The following is a 15415-nucleotide window of genomic DNA, read 5'->3' as shown; positions in this document are numbered from 1 at the left end:
AGGTTGCATAGAGACTTACAGTAGAGAGATCACAGCGTTGGACCCAGACAGAACAACTGATGTAGTGGCAGATTTATATTCCTGACGACAATAACTAGAGAGCCCTGAAACATGAAACCGTTTCAAAAGGTGCTAATGCAAAACCAGATTTAAGCACATAATTATAAACACAGACAAATGCAAAACAGAAAGTGTTTCATGCTTTGGTGGTTCAAATAGACGTGTGTGTGTCCTGCCTCCCTCTTCACTCCTAACAGCTTACTCGTCATACACTGTCTGTTTGTTCCCATCACAGGCTCTCTCCTGTCCTCCACATTAGCAAAACATTAGCTGTAACACAGAGTAGGAACATTCCTTCATACTCTGTTTTTTTCACCCCTGTGAGGGATTCACATGGCCTGCATCCAACAGATCCATTTACTGGCAAGGAAATGGAAACTCAGATAGAGAGAGAGAGAGATAGAGAGAGACAGAGAGAGCGAGAGGGAGAGAGAGATAGAGAGAGAGAGAAATAGAGAGAGACAGAGAAAGAGAGAGAGAGAGAGAGAGAGGGAGACAGAGAGAGAGAGTTGGTTTGCACGGTCTCTGTGAGGGTAGTAGGGATCGGACAGTCACGTGTTGATCTGTCCATCTGTCCAACCTACTGCCCACTATGTTATCATGAGGCACGCTGGACAGTGCAGTGCACTGCAGGGGCTGATTATCTATCCCTCAGCACGAGGGATTCACACGAGGGAGGGCAGCATTAGAAGGAGTGTACAGACTTATCAGTAGCCTGCTGGATGCTATGAAATGAAACCAGGGAGCCCATTTCACAAAGAAGGTTTTATTTGGCTGAAATCCCCTAACACATAATGAAAACTTTCACAGTGTGCGTGTCTGTGTGTATCGAGGGCAGAAATCTCTGCTTTTAGATTCATGGAATAGTAAAACAGTTAGTGCTTAGAATGCTGTGATATGCTCTATGCAATATTAGCTTTGAGTGTGAGGTCAGGATTTTTGCCAAAGAGTGGAAACACATGCAGTTCTCAAACACTGAAAGATATCAGAAAAAAAGTCCATCCAGTGGTCCAGTCGTTCTATGGCCTTATTCTGGCGGTTCCTCTGCAGGTGGCTTGTCTTCAGACAGGAAGCCAGGAGAGTTACCGGGGGTACCACCAGAGGGACCCTTCCCTCACTCACACAGACATCACACTACTTCTCAGGCTCAAACAGCCTCAGGTCAACACAGGATGTTCTTTCAATCACAGGGATGATCATCTAATCAGATAGGAACCAAAGAAAGAGAAAGAGAAGAAAAATGCTGGGCTTGTTAATCCCATAGGTGCACTCCTGCAGAACCGCAGCTAATGGGGTCAGCCAACACAGGGCTGAAGAAGAGGAGAAATACCTACACCGAGTAGTTGTCCAGACATCTGGAGACACAATGGTAGGCAGGTGGATAGGATGTTTAAGGTAAAGATCTAAAGGCAAGCGTGGCTAACTGAATTACACTGCAAAGCCTTAATGACCCCAAGTGGAGAGTTGTGGCGGTGAGATCGGTCTCGTGGATAGACTGGGGTACAGGAGCAAGGCCAGGAGGGTCAAAACATCCTTAACCCCACCTGCTGTGGCCGTTGCTCTCACCTTCTCTTTGCCTTCCTATTCTAATAGTTCTTGGAAAAAACTCACTATAAATCAAATCTGAATCTGGATCTACCAAAGATCTGCCATCAGTACAGGCAACAACAAAAGCATAGCTATATACAACTGAAAACCACAGAGGACTATAGAGATGCCTTTTTTGTCACACACAAGGAGAGCAGTATTCCCATATCGATTCAACCCGAGGAAAAGTGCACCCAGCTGTTCTCTTGCATGTACAATTGAGTTACTGTTCATCCTGTTGGCTCCGTCATGGCAACTATGAGTCTTAATAGAATGATTTGTCTGCTTCGCTTGCTGCCTTGTCTAGTGTTATGAAACAGGGGGCTCTAAACCGGAGACCAAACCAATGCTAACATCCAGTCTCAAGAGTGTTTAATCTGCCCTTAGGGAAGTCCTCACTGAAGTACTTCAGTATCAGGTGAGATCACAACAGGAGACCTTTACCTGTCTATTCAGGCACACATAGCAGGTTACTTTACTTATCCGTAATTATGTACTGTGTTCTTTTTTTATTATTATATATACACACAAGCACATTTTTATTTATCCTTATTTTTCATTTGAATGTTCTTTTTGCTTTTATTTATGTAAAACACATTGAATTGCCTCTGTGTATGAAATTATCTATATAAATAAACGTGCCTTGCCTTCCCTTCCCGTCATACAGATGAATAGAAAGGTGGAGCAATACTCCGCAGGACTACATCATACGGCACAAGGGATGCATTGCATTTTAATCTAAAGGAAAAATGGAATCCTTCACTAGTTATTTGAATACCCTATGGGCCCATTCACAGATGGCCTACAACAAAACCCAGAATTCAAAACATGCAGAGTACTGCAGACAGACTAACAAGGTTATGACGTTACAGGTTGGTTCACTGCATAAACAGGAAGTACTGATGAAGACATGTGTAACCACGAGAACATTTGTCACCACAACCCACGAAAAGATACAACTTCACAACAGTTTAGACTACATTCAGCCCATCATCATATGATTGGTTCATGAAACTATTTAGGCAACTGGTTTGAAATATTTAGGAAAGTAGAGGGAGAATGGACAAGGATTTTCTGAACTAGCACCACAACCTAATGTATATGATATGTGAGTGATTGAAAAGCGATGTGATTATCACAGCATGTGAAAGGACCACTAGGCTATCAGCCAATATTCAAGAGCCAGCAATACTTAACAGCTAGACCTCACATTTGTCATTGAAATGATAATGAGCATTAAGATCTGCATTTCGATAGTTCAATAATAGTCTTTGCATATTTTCCCAATACATGTTTCGTTGGAACAATTTGGCCTTAGGTGTGAATAGAGTGTCCTGTCCAGTATTTTCTATCTAACCTTAACCAGTGGTTGTGGCTGAGGCGCTCACAGACTACTTAGAGTCGTGAACTAACTAAAACTGACATACGTGAAGTCTTCTCGAGGTCTATCTTGAGGTGTATCTGTTGTTGTCTCTGGTAGTGGCATTTATTCTAACCCATCATGAGTATGCAGGGGGGTGGCTCTGGAACGCCAGACACCACTGTTGAGCCTTCTGGAGGTGCCATGGGCCTGATTCAACAAAACACTGATGAAGGAAAACCCAGTGAAATGCTCACAAAGGCAGCCTTGTTGTTGTTCTATGGTTGAGCAGTGATGTTGTTGTTTATCAGTTGTGGGCTACAGGCAGCGCATGTTGTACTGTGAAGGAGCGCCTTTACCGATCCCAGGTACAACATGCAGTGCATGTTGCGGCTGTCGTCAGCCAGTTGTGCGTTGCTGTTGTTTCCTGCTGCTCAGGATCTATGGATGGGAAGTTGTTATATTTGTTAGGGTATTGGATATGAGCACTTGCATGTGACAGTGAGAGGATTGGCCGCTGTGGGAAGACCCCAACCAATAGCACGAAGAAATTAACATCTTTCCTGTGTGTAACTAAAAATAATCCTAACCCTACCTCATACCTGGTGTACATATGGCCAGCTTAGGCTAATAGAGGGAGGGAGGTACTTCCTAACTACTAGCGCTTAGCGAAGAAACATACAAGGATTCCTTCTCATGTCTGACTGACTCCTGTTTGTTTCAGTTGTTGTAGCTTTAAAGGTGCAGTCAGCAATTTCAAGCCAATCAAATTCAGCAAGTTGCTCCTCATGGTCCTCTAGCTGTCAGTTCAGTGTGTGTGCTCAAAAAAACTCCGGTCTTCGTACATAGTCCTGGCTCTGGAAATGGCAAACAAACACAGTGGTTCGGACCGAGCACTAAAGCATTCCAGCCAATCAAGCATGGAAGGGCGGGGTGGGATTTGACTGGCTGTTCAACTCAAATAATAATAGCAAAGTACAGGTGGCCTTTGCAGATTAAAAACTGAAAAGGAGTCATCTATTTTTTTTATGCGTTTCATCCATCAAAGGTCAGACTACGGAGCTCTTATGACTAAAGGACTGTATAAAAAAATAAGCATCAACACACCGACACTTATATTTCTTTGTAGAAAGAAAAAGCATCTTAAAGAACAAACAAGTCACAGATGTCACATGACCACACACGAAGCAACCTCAAAAGGCACTTTTTGAGTCACGACTCAAAGGTCTCGCTTAAACCTCAAAGCAGGAGGCTGCACTAGACACTGTCTGAACCTCAAGTTTCACAACAAATTGAAAACATCAGCTTGGAAAAGAGAGGGGACCACAAAACAAGTAACTGTAAGACAGAGATACGGTTGGATAAAGAGAGGTCGATATGACTGGATTGTTTGAAACCATTTCTAGTGAGCCCTACATTTTGTGCTAGTTCAGCTTATTGTTTGGGTTGACAGTATGGTATATATCAAGCTCTTGTGTTATTTAGCGTTAGGACACTCCCTGTCGCTTGAAGTGATTGGTATGTTTATGGAATGTGTGATACTGGCACAGCATTAACCTACAGATTATTGACCTGTTGGCCTCCATGTTAGCCTGTTCGCTGTGTGATAATAATATTGCCCTGCAGGTTAAGTGTGCATGAATGGTGCATCTCCACAGGGGTGGAATGAATTTGAATATTTTAAATAATAACCCCCCCCACACACACACACACACACACACACACACACATACACTCTCTCTATCGCTCTCTCTCTCTCTCTCTCTCTCTCTCACACACACATACACATGCGTAATGAGTACATGTGAGGCGGTGGCCCACCAGCCCTCTCACACCTCAGCAGCGTGGACACTGTCTGGCTCTGACACGGTCACCTAGCAACATGCCTTTTAACACCACCGTGGGATGCTGGTGCGCTGTCTTCCTCTTCCTCATATCTCTCCATCAGGATTTATTCCACACAATCGCAAAAGAACACGGAGCAGAATGAACAACAAAGAGCCACACAACGTAGGGAAAACTATCGGGAAAAAATTAACCATTGAACAACATGTGACATTAAAAAGACATAAAAAAAATTAATACAAGGAGACCAAAAATGTTATCTCTGAAGAGAGTGCCAACTTTAGACATGGCAGTCGTCAGTTGATCAATATACTGAAATTATCATTCCAGTAATGTTGGCACCAGATGGAGTCTGTGATTGAATTTTAAACAACTCATCATGTGAAATTCATCAGAAGGCATTTGACAGTTCAAAAGCCATTTTGACCCTATTCAAAGTCACTGAAACCATTTTCTTCAGTCCTGCTACGTCTGTGTATACATCTCTGTGTGTGTGTGGGTGGTAGGCGGGTAAAACTAACAGTGTGGGGTGAGCAAGACTATACCTTTTTACCACAGTATCTGAAAACAGATCAAACCATTCAACATAGACATATTTTTTACATGATTTTAAATGGTTCTTGCTTTAGAATTCATTAAGAATGAACCCATCCAATAACTGTAAACCACCAGATGGGTAATCAAAAGCTGAGAACATGACATAATAACAATAAAAGAAATCAGAGCTCTCCAGGGGGTTTCTACAGCGATTCCCAGACGTGTAATAACAAGTAATTTAGCACATTTATTAAAAACTGCTAAATGTGCCATTAAAACATATCTGTATTTCATCAGTGTTGTACCATCTGGGAACTGTGTTGATAATGGGAAAAGAACATGGAGTCCATACACTGTTCACTGCCATAGCAAATGGAGTGTAGTTTCCCCAAACAAATTTGCCTCTGTGTGTGTCTAAACCTCTCGCCTCTGTGTTCAAACGCAGTTTCTGTCTGACAGCTGGGCTTCACTTTTGAATGTTGATGAGATTTAGAACATTTCATGCTCATTGTGACTGCCCCGTTTTCTAATGCTGGGAGGATCTGATGGGGATTATGTCTGGTCCCGCTTCACTTGAATAGGTCTCTACAAACAATCAATACATATTATTTGGATAGGCCACTACAAACTATTGATCAACAATAAATCTGTTGGCATTTACTTGAAAATGGGGGACAAATGGATTTAGGATTAAGATTAGGGTCAGGTTATGACAATTGACAATTGACAGTTTAATGAACATCTATAAAGACATCAATGATTTCTGACCATTAGATCACAGGTTATTTTTAGAATACGAAGTAAATATCATTTGAACAGAAAAATCGTTTAAGGTAATTGTCTAAGGTCACAATTAGGTCACCATCCTCTCAGCCTCCATGTGACTGAGAAAGGAACATGATATACAGTATATATGGAAGCTCCTAAAGCAACCCAAAGCTATATGGCCTGATCGACAACTCTCTGAGATAGGCATCATTTTCTTTATGACTGTCAGGTGGACATTTTCTGAATGTCTTCGTATAGCTACTCTCCCTTTTGATGGCAAAGTTTGTAATACACTAATTAAATCTACATTCTAGGCCAAACACCTTTCGACCCACAAACTGGAGCTAATGTATCACGGTGGGTCAGCATCCTAGAATGGAGAGCCTCTCCATCATTTTCTCAGTAAATGTGGAGCAATGGAAATAATATCCATGGCATTGCTGGCAGCTCTGTTGATCCAGGTCTTCTGTGAAGCTATTTTTATTTGGATAAATTGGAGCTCATGTTCAGATTTCGATGTGTTGTTGAATTTAGAGAAACTGCATTGCCAGGGCTCTCAGTGGTGGTGACTAACAATTGGGAACAACAAAGGCAAAATATGCAGGCATTTATTCAAAAATGTGTACTTTCAGAAAGCATTGAGGTCTCATCTCAAGCTACATAAAGCCAAACACACACGGGAATGGAGAAGAGCGGGAGCGAAGAGAGTGCATGCCAGCCAACTTAAAGATTACACAAACACTCCCTCTCTCTCTCCCTTGGATCAATGACAACCCAATCTTGTTTAACGCACGGCGAAGCTGGGTCACTGTAAATTAGGCATGAAGGCACCACTGGAAATACACTGCCATTATATAATGGACAGTTTGGAACCAGTGAGCTCGGGGCTACGGCCGCTTCGGGGACCGTGCTGTGGCATCGGCACGACGACAAATCACACAGGAGGCCAGTCAGTCAAGGCAGATATGTTAGCCACAGGCAGATGGCAATGCCTGTCACTTCTATTTACCATTCAGCTGTAACAACAAGGCCTAGGCGCACATAGCCTCTCATTTAACCTCTGATAGTATCTGCACAGGCTGGATTTGAAGGTTTGCCTTCTTCACAGTAATTCCAGGGCTTTGACAATTGAAAAGTCCAGTTGTCCAGACCCAGTTCAGATAGCTTCACATATTTAGCCTGACTAATTACAGCTACATCTACTGGCTTTTCAGACTTTGGCTTGTACCCTTGCAAGTGTGCCATTTGACACACACTTAGTGAAAAGTGTGAGAGAAAAAAACACGTGAAGTAATTAATGATGTCTGCTGAGCCTCAGTGTGAGTAAAGGGTGGAGGAAGGTATTCCAGCCCGATGGAGCTCAACGCCTCTAATCCGGTTTAGCGCTTTGCATAGGAGTAAATCCATCTTATCACAAGACACAGGAAGACCAAAAGGGGAGCTGGGGAGATGGACGAGGACAGTGTGGTGGCAGGCAGGAACAAAGCGAGTGACCAAAAAGAGGTACAAAAAAGCGAGAGAGAAAACTAAACCCAATGAGAGAGAGAGAGAGAGAGGGAGAGAGATATTGTTTTGGCATTGCTATGTGAGCTCCTGAGGGTCCCAATAGAAAAAGACAGGGAGGAATGCAAACGCATGCCTCCATTTTCCAGCAGTACATTGACAGGAAGATAAGACTGTGACACACCAGATCCACTATTACTGTGAACGAGAGAGAGAGAGAGAGAGAGAGAGAGAGAGAGAGAGAGAGAGATATGAAGGGGAAAGAAATCACACTTTTGGTGAGATTCGATGTGCTGTCCGGTTGTGGATCAGCCTAATAATTTATTGCAGAAGGGGATTAAAGACAAATCCAGCTATGAAGTGTGGGTATTATCGCAGTGTTTTGTTATCAATAAAGCCGAGGCCTGAATTGAGCATGGCTCCCCTGGGGCTATATAAGCACAAACACACAGACACACAGACACACACACACACACACTTGCTCGCTCTCTCTCTCTCAAACACACACACGCGTACACACACACACACACACACACACACACACACACAAACACACAGACTTGCTCTGTCTCTCTCTCAGACACACACACACATACATACACACACCTCAAGGGGGCAATGACAAAATCAGAGGTTGGCAAGATCGCAACAACAACATTAACATAAAACAACATACCCCCACAGACCAGCAGCCTGAATGGGCCTGATGCAGACGGAACTCTCATTGACCTCTAAGGTCAGCACAGCCACATAATGATCCAATCAATGACAAGCCATCACTGATGTATATGGGCTGAACAGGAGCTCAAATTAACTTAAACATGTACTTCCATACTCTATACCTGTAGCGTAGTGTCCTTGTCTGAATCATATCATTCAAAGTAAACATGCAGTAAGCAATGTACTGATATCGTTTTATGAAGTATAGATTATGTTTTATTACAATGAGCAGTACACACATACTGTAAAGACACGTTTCCCATAAGGACCCTATTTTGTGTAGTAGTGGATGCAGTTTTGTCTGCCCTTGTGGAAATGTATGTGATGCATAAAAAACGTCGACTTTCTCTACCTCATGTCATACTAGGCCATACAATTGCTGGTGTTTGCTCCTTAAGGAAGTAGTGTGTGTGTGTGTGTGTGTGTGTGTGTGTGTGTGTGGTGTGTGTGTGTGTGTGTGTGTGTGTGTGTGTGTGTGTGTGTGTGTGTGTGTGTGTGTGTGTGTATGTGTGTGTGTGTGTGTGTGTGTGTGTGTCTGTGTCTGTGTCTGTGTGTGTGTTTTTGTAGAAACCATACAATATCAAATGTGAAGTAGGGTGCTCTGAAGGAAAGTATGGATCTTAAGAAATAGTGAGAAATAAACAGGGCTCAAGTTTGACAGGTTCAACACTATATGTTACCTCAAACCCTCAACTTCTAGCCAAAGTTATAATGAAACCCAGCGATAATTTTTTGTGTGGTTAATTGTAAAGACAATATATGTAGAAATAGATCAGATTGGGAACATTTAAATCCCATAAATCCAGTTTCATGTCATACCAAGACAAAATGCAAAATTACCCTGTGACATTAAAATCTCTTAATTTGTATGACACATCCATCATCAGACATCTGTGCAGACTGTCAGTCACTGCTGGTGCCCCATACTTGTTACATAAAATGTTTGTGTCTGTTACTCTGACTCAAAGCATTCTAATATCACTATGGCAGAATGTCCAGAAGCACCAGAAGCAGCAGGACAGAGGAGGGACAGAGAGGAGGTAATCAGTATCTACGAAACAACTAGTATTTTTATCATTTATCGCAGCAGTCACCACACTCAAGTGGTTTCTATGCAGGCAAGCCTTAAATGGGCCGTTCTTGTCAAACGCAACACCCAACAAGATGGCGACGGTGCGGTTCCATTTTCTGAAATGGATTCCTATTCAACACAGCAGTAATCATGGCCTCTGGCTGACCCCCTGTATTTATCAGGAGCGTCCTGACTATGGCATTGAAGAGCCAATGAACTGTCCACTGCTGTGAGCTGATAACTGAGCCGTGTTTGAAAGACTACATGAAAATCCATTCCAATTAAAATGGATACACTCTGCTCAAAGTGACCAGAAAAAACAAATCAAACAAGAAGTTCTCAGAAAGAATGTGAGCTATAAAATGATACACTAAGACTATGCTATAATGCTATAGATGCTATAAAGACTAAGAGTTAAAGGCAATGGGCCAGAGGCACCCTGTTTACGCCAACAGGTAACCACACATTCTTTCCTTAGGCCAGCATAGTAGAAAAGCATCGCTGTGCTTTTTATGCACACACTGTCTAAGACAATCTGAATGGTGAAGGGACACAGCATTGTGACGATGTAATAGGAAAAATATATCTAAACGGTGAAGTTGTATAGAATTGAGTTAATGTGAAGAACAGGGTTTGAGCATTGGCTAGGACTGGAGGGTACATTTACGTAAAATCTACTACTGTTACACAGGCTACAGTATGTGGACAAATACATAAAATAGCCTCTTAAGGTATACTGGACACACACACTCATGCTAAAACACTTCTGTATGCTAAAGCACTTCGCTGTGTTGGTGCGCGCATTTGTTAAAATAATCCATTCAGGTTAGCAAATGCATTGCATCACCTCTGGGTCAAGAGCAGAGAGAAAACAACTCCAGTGAGTTGCAACACCCAGAGGAAATATTACAGGTTTTCACAGAAACGGAATCACTTATAACGTACCTGTCTACCATGGCAACTGTAAATGTTCCTTTCAGTCCTCTGTGTTAAGGGTCAACCTGGGTGTGTTGTGAAATATCTACAGCACAGCCATTTATCAGATATCAATTGTATTTCTCTTTTAGAGACCACATGGCACTATATTACCCGGACTAACATACTCCCACCACGCTAACCGTAGATTCTGACTTATCGCATCCTTTTCTTTCCTTCTCTCTCCCACTATTAATCTGTCTGTGTTGCAGCCTGTCTTTTCTGTTTTGAAAAAGGGGTAGAAGGCAAAGAAAAGTGTGACATAGATGGTGATAGGGAGAGAAAACTAGAGACAGATATGGGAGATGCTCTGATACAAGTGGAGCCCTTCTCCGATTTCAAGGCCCCCTTGGGAAACTGGCTTTCTACTAGGACTGTAAGGGGAGGGGTCCTATACGGACCCCATGGGTCCCTGTAACCATGGTAAAAGTCTCATGAACAAACACAATATAAGGTTTTGAATAATATATCTAAATATCAAGAAATGTTTTATATTCTTTATATTTACTATACTTATTATATTTAACCTACATGTTGCACATTTTTTTAAAGCAGGATGATGAAGATCACCTAATTCCAGACTTTACTTTAAAGCATATGTTTGTCCAGGCGATCTGGGCTGCGGTCGGATAATCCATTCTATCGTCTTTTCCTTGACCTCGATAGAAAACGTAATCGGGTCAAGGAAAGATGTGAAGTAGAATTCATAAGGAAAGGACTCCGACTGCACTTACACTAGGCTACTAATTATACGAAGATGGGTGTTATTGATGTGGGTCATGTTCTGCAGTGTACCTTATGCTTTAAAATGAAACGAAAGCTCTTTTCCTAAGCATTTCGAGGATTTGACCAGCTCTGATCATGGTTGTCACTTAGATACTTCCGGATCATTTCACTCAGTTAGGACCCTTCCTAAAAAAGACTATTCAAACAGGGGCCTGTAGTCTGCCACCATATGCTGGGCATCAAGTTTCCACATAGTAAATTCGACAGCCTTCGGACAATCAGCAGTTATGAAATAAGAGCATACAAGCTCACTCTGGAAAGCAACAGGATCAGACCCATATCAAAGTCTTGCTGTCTCTGTTATTGTCCTCGTGTTTTGCCATTGATTGTGTTGGAGGATGCAGAAGCAGCTTGCTCTTATGATGGGAAAAGTGAAAGCCTTTTCTATTTACCCTGGGCTGCTCAGGCGCAAGCCCAAGGCAAAGAGGAGTTTTATTTTATTTATTTATTTTTTTTCATATTTCACATCCATGTGACTTGTCTAGTGAGCACCAACTGTTATTAAATACATTATTTCAGATGTTTGATTAGCTTAACTAAAATTCTGTGCAAAACCATTTTTTTTTACAGGAAGGATGCTGTTAGAGAAAAAACACTCCTGCAAGTAAGGAAGAAGCATGAGCTTCAGGGTGATCTCCAACCCCAGAGGCACTTCAGTTAAACATTCAGGTAAAATCCATTTTTACCCATTTGCCCAAAGAAATGTTTAGGCACCTGTTGCATGGCAAAGCCTGCATGCTAAAGTCAGAGGAATCTGTGTGTGTGTGTGTGTGTGTGTGTGTGTGTGTGTGTGTGTGTGTGTGTGTGTGTGTGTGTGTGTGTGTGTGTGTGTGTGTGTGTGTGAACAAAAGAGCAGGTGAAGAAAAGGCACCTGGACTTAAAAGCAACGGGGCTGAAGAGGTCACTGTCAAGCCTAATCATAGATACCGCATCTTGTTACTCCAAATTATTATTATAATCTTTTGTACAATCAGCCGGCCACGTTATAATTGATCAGCAACATCTTCACTCAAATCAGGGGGGGTTGGGGGTCCAAATTGTTCCCACTGGGTCTGGTTGGAGGGTGCTTGTGAAGCATGCGTGATCCACATAAGACACTAGAACATTGGAACGTTACTAGAACATGCCCTGAGCAGAGACCATATGTGCCACTGCAACATCCTGATGTTTATCTGCAAGTGCATTTCATGTAAATGAAGGACCTCAGTCATTAAGTCTTAACTTCCTGAGGTGTGTAAGAGATCATTTTGCACGAGGAGTGGCTTCCTGCTGGGTGTTGTGTAAGTCATTATGTGACACTTTAAATACAGTATTATGCAGCCTACTTGCCACCTGTTACCTAACCATTCTTAAGAGTGAAGAGGTAACGAATCAGCTTATCCTTATCCTTTAGCAATGTGCCAGCTATATGAGGAGGAAAAATCTTCTATATGTAATCTGCATGTTTGTGTATGTGAACGTCTATGTGAACCTGTACATTGACAATGACAAAGGATGTGCCAAGGCATTCTTGCTTCAGGCTATGTTAACGGAGAGCTTATCAGTTCCACGCCTGATCTATGCTCATTGCTCTGTGCTTGTTAGCTCGGGCATGCTTTTCCTGCAGTGACCCCTTCACCATAAATAGACTATTGGCATGTTCATTCCACAGCCTAAGGCTCAAAGAAATTATCTCTCAGAGGCCAGTGGTTTTATTCCAGTCAGTGTGATGACATTGGCTACTCAATTCCACAACCAATCTCAAAGGTCAAGCACATGGGAATTCTGATATAGCCTGATAACTTATAGCTGTGATGATTGATAATGTTTATTGTATGGATTGGAACCGGAGTCCGCTTCAAGATCTAGATTAAGTAAAATAAGAGACGACCGTGTAAACATGAATGAATGGTGTCATGATGTATCTTCTTGCTAATTCAATCCCGTTGGCTTCATCTGGATACACTGTACAGGTAGTTTAGATGAAATTGCTTGTGACAGGTGCAGACAATGTGTCACAATACGAGGATGTCCTTTTATGTGTATTAGGATGTGTAAGTTTCGGCTCATCGAAACAGCTACGCATGACTGTCAATGATGCGTTGCCTACCTCACACGACTCACAGGTGAAATGTCTAATTAAGATTAATACAATTTGCTTGAGACACAAATACCTGTATTTGATATGTCGCACTTTGCATCACAACACCGCAACAATTGGCGTGACGCGACAACATGAACCCTGAGGCTGAAGACGTTTTTTACACATTGAATTCTCCCCTGACATGCATTTTACTTACTTTGAGTGATCTTCTCTAAACCCAATACATCGTCGGGCGTAATTATCGTATTTGCCAGCAATTCCTCCTCCATCGTAGCTGGGATCCTACCATCTGTCGTGTTGCAGCCCACCTTGACTTTCATCGCCTCGGCTGTATTGGATTTCGCGTTCGCCTTGTTACCGCGGTTGTTGTGGCTGTTGTTGCTGCTGCCGGTGTCTCCGCTACCGCCGCAACTGCCGGGATTATTACCACCGGACTTCTTAGCGCTAGATGGGTCCTGGCTCTTGCCTGTGTTAGTACAAGAATAGCTCATTATCCGTCCTCCCTCCTCCCCTCCTCCTGGTCGAGCAAGATACAAAACAGTTACCCTCCCTCACCCTTGCTGAGCAGGTCGCCCGCTTAGTTCTTAATTTAAATCCCTTATTCTCGACGAGCTATCTCCTCAGACTCGACATCCGCACAGACGCACAACGGTCCTCCCACAAATGTTAGTCGGAGTAAGCAACCTCAGGCGGTCCTTGAGAGTCTCATACAATCACCTTTACGCACCGTTAATCATATATACAGGGAAGGAGTGCTAACATTCACTGCTATGTCTGGGCAACGCATAACAACGATGAACCCAACAAAAGAACTCACCACACGGATGTGTATTCAGATTAAACTACACTGTGGCAGGTTAACCCATGCATGCGCAAAATATAACTGAGAATTCCTCCCTCTTCGCATTGATACAACCCATTTAGCTTGATAGGATATAGGTCATTAAGATGATAACTAAACATGTCGTCTGATAATTATAATTGGTGGAAGAGATATGTTACAATAGACTAATTGGAAGGTCTGTTTAAAAGATCTTGACGCAGAACATGTTTTCACAATGTAATTACACATTAGACAGGCCTATAGTTTCAACTGACTTTTTCATTTTTATATTTTTTAACAAAAGCCAGACATTTATAGATCACTGAGAAAAGGACTACAATGTAGGTTATGCATGATGTAAAGCACCAACAGTGCATGTTTGAAACAACCGACATCATTTTTAAACAAACCGAAAGTTGTAGGTGAATTGTTAAAACCAGCCAAACAGAACAGGGTCACTGACTCTTCCCCAGATACAGTCAGGCCTGACTATAATAATTTAGCCTGGTCATCTCAAAAATCGGATTAATTCATGAGACTTATTATGAAAGTAAACTCATAAACCATTGACCTGAAGACGGGTACATATTTGAATGGCATGATGGCAACTATAATAGCACTGAATTTCACCACTAGGGGTCACCGTGTGATCAGAAGTATAACGTAGGTCTGGGTACACTTGTTTCAAAGTGCAGTGCACGACTGTTTGCTACCAAAGTGGACTAACTGCTGAAACATTATTAAACGCATATATCAACGGCCTAGCATACAAACATGATGTTGGCATTTGTATGTGTTCAATGCAAATACAAATCGACTAGATTGACTTTACTGTACATTTTTTAAATATGTAAATGCATGTATCTCGACCAAGCCTCTGTCAGCTGTGAAAATCACTGCAGCTACGGAAAATCCTGGATGAGCATCTCACACATTAAAACATACAGTCAGAGCTGCCAACTTTTCATAAAACCTTGGAGTGAGATTTTGACGCGGGTGACCAAAATGTTGCCGCGCACGCAGCCACACACGTTGGTGGCTCAAATATCAGGGAATTGGAATTAATTTGGCGTTGTACCCATGTTGTGCCCTGCATTCTGGTGGCCCAAAGACGTTGATAGGGGCGGCCTACTGGAGATGGACAACTTTGGTTACATTCTGTGAAGCCAAGACATAGCTGAAGGTCCACCCCCAGGACATTTTGGTTTAAGGTGATTATTTCCTGCATTTTAGTGGATTTTTGGGTGGTATGCTAAAGATGTGCAATACCTGAACTTATTCTGATTCATGTTCATC

The sequence above is a fragment of the Clupea harengus genome, chromosome 2, assembly GCF_900700415.2.
Source record: "Clupea harengus chromosome 2, Ch_v2.0.2, whole genome shotgun sequence".
Taxonomy (NCBI): domain Eukaryota; kingdom Metazoa; phylum Chordata; class Actinopteri; order Clupeiformes; family Clupeidae; genus Clupea; species Clupea harengus.
This window is presented reverse-complemented; position numbering follows the sequence as displayed.